Source organism: Grus americana, chromosome 8, assembly GCF_028858705.1.
Source record: "Grus americana isolate bGruAme1 chromosome 8, bGruAme1.mat, whole genome shotgun sequence".
NCBI lineage: Eukaryota > Metazoa > Chordata > Aves > Gruiformes > Gruidae > Grus > Grus americana.
Window position 1 is genome coordinate 7,718,499 of NC_072859.1, and position 3,892 is coordinate 7,722,390.

The following is a 3,892-nucleotide window of genomic DNA, read 5'->3' on the forward strand; positions in this document are numbered from 1 at the left end:
ATCTTCCTGCCCACTCAGAGGCTGTCAAAAGCCCAAAATGACAGCACTGGAGTGCCAGAAGCAAACAAGTCACCTGCAATTTCACACCTGCCAGTGCTGCTTTCATGGCAGCTGGCGAGGCGAGAAGTTGATGAAGGTCCCACTTGGCCCAAACTGAAAGTCAAAGCAACTGTTGGGCTTTTCAGGGAATGTCCTTCCCTGAAGTGGGAAGGCAGGTAGAAAACCTGCTGGCAGCTGCCCGGGGGCATCTGCTGCCTTGCTGAGGAGGCATTTGTGCTTTTTGCATGCTGTCCTGTTCTTGGCAGCAGCTTTCCTAAGCTGGAAAAAGCATTGGCCATCATCAGCTGTGGAAACACTTTCTGTGCAGTGGATTTCTTTCTCACAATGGAGCCACAGCTGAACTGTGTTGGCCAAGGCTGCCTCCCTTCTAGATGAGATTTAATAGTGGCAGGTGAGTAGCAATAACCATCCAGTAGGTTTTGAATCCACCGGCCAAATCTAACCTGCAACCTTGCTTGTTTTACCCTAAAGGCGTGCATAAGAGGCCATAAACCAGGCTAGGGAGCTCCGTGATACAACTGTGCAAATGCTATGACAGGCTGGGCTCTGATGCCTGCTTTGCTGCCCTTCACCAAGCTTCTGCTGCCCACTACCAACAGGAGGATGACCTCCCTGTCCATCGGCAAGCCCATGCTGTATTTCTTATTTGATGCAAGTTACGGCTCCCAGGAAACAGTGATCCTGTGGTCCCCTCTGTCCCTGACAAGAGCTCACCATGACAACTTTCTTCTCCAGGACTATGGGCTGAAGACCCTCACCAAATACCTACCACCAGCCACACATGAGCAGCATGCTCAAGCCAGGAGGAGGGAGCCAGCCCCCTGCAAGAACCAGAGGAATTCAAACAGGAGCAAGACTCAGACAGAAACCAGACTCACAGAGACTCAAAGATGTTGCATGGCACATTTTATGTTGCAGTCTGGCCTCCTGGCCATAATATCCTCTGACAGCTCCCAGAGCAGGAGCAGAGCAGGATAGTGATTTGATCACGACACCAACTCCTGCGGGAGCTGCTGCTTCAAAGTCCCTGCTGCCAGTCCTGAGCAAAGCACGCAAGGAGCTGCAAAGACCTCCAGTCTCCAGAGCCTGTAGCAGTGACCTATCTTCATGAGTGAAGAACTGCTGGCCAAATGCTGGGTCCAGTCCAACCCTTGAAAACTGGAGCTCTGAAGGCAACTTCAGCCAGGCCCTGGTAAATGACTGCTTGTTTGATGGCTAATTGCTTATGAAAACAGAAGGCACAAACCAAATCTGGGAAGGGCTTATACTGTCTGTATCATCAAGAGCTCAAATCAAACACTACCTGTCTGTTTGAGACTTCAAGTGAAATTTTGTTTCTAAGTCCCCTTCTGTCAGACTGCAGATGTAAAAAGCTAAAGCCACCGGGGTAGCTCGGTTCATCAGGAATGTGTTAAGTTACGCCACAAAAACCATCCCCTTGCCAAGCAGCAAACACACAGAGCTGTGAAAGGACATGCGTGCCTCACAGTTAATGTCACCTTCACAGCTTCCATAGGTCACAGCACAAGTAGACATCCGCTCCAAAATAAGATGCCAGGCAAAACATGGACCCCATTCTGAACAATGCCACAGGCCCGGGGAGAGCTGAGGAATCTAAGGGAAATTGGACAACAGGAAATAAAGAAAGTCCCTCCAGTAAAGACCCTGCAGCCCTTTGCTGGTTGCACAGCACTGCACCATATAGAGGAGTGATACAACGGAGTTACTAAATGACCGCCTGGCAGCAAGCATTCCCATGGTCATTCTTGCCAGCACAGGAGCTCTACACATAGCAAACAACAGAAGAGCTGTGTTCACAGGCACTACAACAGACACACATCCACAGCAAATAAAATGACTTTGTGAAAGATCCTAAAGGCCTGGACACACCATGCCATCATAACTGGTAATTCATACCCCAAAGCAGGAAAAAAGTGCCAGGAGTTGGGATTGTTCAGCCTGGAGAAGAGAAGGCTCCAGGGAGATCTAATTGCAGCTTACCAGTACCTGAAGGGGCCTACAGGAAAGATGGTGAGGGACTGTTTATCAGGGAGTGTAGTGACAGGACAAGGGGGAATGGGTTTAAGCTGAAGGAGGGTCAATTTAGATTAGATGTTAGAAAGAAATTCTTTACTGTTAGAGTGGTGAGGCACTGGCACAGGTTGCCCAGAGAAGCTGTGGATGCCCCATCCCTGGAAGTGTTCAAGGCCAGGTTGGATGAGGCTTTGGGCAACATGGTCTAGAGGAGGGTGTTCCTGCCCGCAGCAGGGGGGCTGGAACTAGATGATCTTTAAGGTCCCTTCCAACCTAAACCATTCTATGATTCTATGATGGTCAAGAATCAAGCGACCTGGACAAGCACAGGCTAGCATTTCACCTGTGCCCTGGACTAATGTTAACTATGAGGATAGACATAACCTGTAAGTCACTGGAAGAAACGGGATTCCCTTCAGGGAGTCTTTGGCCTAGGGGATGTATGGGAGAGATAGAAGGCTAATCCTACTCAGATGTAGTCTCACTTCTGCTGACTTTGGAAGTCACAAGGGATGAAGGTTTAGAGAAGGAGCAGGGATAATTTTCTAGTATCTTTTCTGGCAATAAAGCCCCTGTAACATCCCAGGGAAAGCTGCTAGAAGTACCAGCTCTGGTCAGCTCCTGGGAAAGGAGAAGCCAGGCTGCCCTGACTGCAGCAGGGGGGGAGCCATACTGACCTGAGCAGCTCTCTCCAGAGGATGCTGCAGGACCATGCATGTAGAGGACAACAACAAGGACAGGCTGGGGGACCCATGTGGTGGTTTAGCTCTCAAAACAGCTCCTGCAGGGATTCAGAGCAGGGCATTTCGGGCTAATCTCTACATCCCCTCAGGGAACCTGAAGGATTACTGCTCTACATCTGCTCACACGTTTGGGCCCCACCTTGTCAAGGCGGGGGAAGTGCCGACAGCCACTCTCAGTTTGTTAATTGGTTTGGGATAAACAGCAATGGGCCCTGTCCACTGTGACACAGCACCTCTTAATTGACTCCCTTGCTCACAGGCCTGATGGCTTCTCTTGAGCCTTGCCTAGGGCAGGAGTGCATGATCAAGGGCTGGCTTCTGGCAGCAGCTGTGGAGAGCCACAGTGCAGTTTCCTTGGCTGTGTCAGGGGTTGGGGAAGGGTGGCCACAGGAGCATCCGGCCATCACTGGCCCATGGCAGAGTCCTTGGCTCCAGCCCAAGCCAGGGTGGGAGTGGAGGTCCCTAGACAGCAGTCATCACTAATCCCCAGCGCTGTGTTTTCATCTCTTAGCCCATGGTCTCCCAGCGCTCAGCTAATCTTCCCAGCAGAAAGGGCTGCAAAGACCTGCATGGGCTGAGAGGTTTATGCTGTTAACTATGCACCAAGATCACCTACTTGCTTCTCCTTCTGCTCTCCTCTCCTGAGCATGCCTCTCACAGAGCACGATGCTGGTCCAGGCACCTGCATTACAGGATGCATCACTGAGCCTTCCTCCTTCCTTTCAGGACTGGGGATACTGGTTTGGGGTCCAGCTCTGGCTGTGCTAGCTCCCAGGCAGTCAGTGCCATCTGCTGGCTACTCTTTCTTCGACTGCTCTGAAAACGGAAAGCTAAATAAGGGACAGCCGTGCTTGTTAGCCAGTCTTCCCCCAGCCCCTCACCTTCTACTGCTGAACCTATATCCCACAGGGCTGACCTAAATAATTTAAATGATGTACGTTTCCAAAAAGGGAGCATTACATTAAAAACATTTTATTAATTACTGTTACAAATAGAACAATACATATCAGATTTTAAGTCAGATATTCTTAATTTTGATTATAACTTAAACATAA